The 1061-nt window shown below is 39.3% G+C and overlaps 1 non-coding gene across 1 annotated transcript; it reads right to left on the minus strand.

Moving 5' to 3' along the window:
* Positions 1-717: 717 nt before the first annotated feature.
* LOC112760552 (small nucleolar RNA R71) lies at positions 718-825 on the minus strand. Its single transcript, XR_003180987.1, has one exon. It is a non-coding gene; the product is annotated as a small nucleolar RNA R71 (small nucleolar RNA).
* Between the last annotated feature and the right edge of the window lie 236 nt (positions 826-1061).

Here is a 1061-nt window from a genome sequence, read left to right on the forward strand (position 1 = left end):
ATTTATTTATCCATTCACTAACATCGCATCTCACATCTCTGCCCTCCTCACAGTTGTGTTTCTTTCTTTACATCACATTCTTTGTCTTCTTCTTTTCTTCTACTAACACAAGGACCTCTATACTGTGGTATAAAGGATCCATATTATTATTATTATTTTTTTCTGTGCCCTCTTCTTTGTCATATGAGCAGGAGCAAGGACAAGAATATTCTTGTTGAAGCAGATCCAGAACCTGAAAGGACTCTGAAGAGAAAACTAAGAGAAGCTAAATTACAACAATCCAGAGATAACCTTTCAGAAATTTTCGAACAGGAAGAGGAGATGGCAGCCGAAAATAATAATAATGCAAGGAGGATGCTTGGTGACTTTACTGCACCTAATTCCAATTTACATGGAAGAAGCATCTCCATTCCTACCATTGGAGCAAACAACTTTGAGCTGAAACCTCAATTAGTTTCTCTGATGCAGCAAAACTGTAAGTTTCATGGACTTCCATCTGAAGATCCTTTTCAGTTCTTAACTGTATTCTTGCAGATATGTGATACTGTTAAGACTAATGGAGTAGATCCTGAAGTCTACAGGCTCATGCTTTTCCCTTTTGCTGTAAGAGAAAGAGCTAGAATATGGTTGGACTCTCAACCTAAAGATAGCTTGAACTCTTGGGATAAGCTGGTCACGGCTTTCTTAGCCAAGTTCTTTCCTCCTCAAAAGCTGAGCAAGCTTAGAGTGGATGTTCAAACTTTCAAACAGAAAGAAGGTGAATCCCTCTATGAAGCTTGGGAAAGATACAAACAGTTGACCAAAAAGTGTCCTTCTGACATGCTTTCAGAATGGACCATCCTGGATATATTCTATGATGGTTTATCTGAGCTATCAAAGATGTCACTGGACACTTCTGCAGGTGGATCCATTCACCTAAGGAAAACGCCTGCAGAAGCTCAAGAACTCATTGACATGGTTGCTAATAACCAGTTCATGTACACTTCTGAAAGGAATCCTGTGAGTAATGGGACGCCTATGAAGAAGGGAGTTCTTGAAGTTGATACTCTGAATGCCATATT

This window comes from Arachis hypogaea, chromosome 16 (genome assembly GCF_003086295.3).
Source record: "Arachis hypogaea cultivar Tifrunner chromosome 16, arahy.Tifrunner.gnm2.J5K5, whole genome shotgun sequence".
NCBI classification, from domain to species: Eukaryota; Viridiplantae; Streptophyta; class Magnoliopsida; order Fabales; family Fabaceae; genus Arachis; species Arachis hypogaea.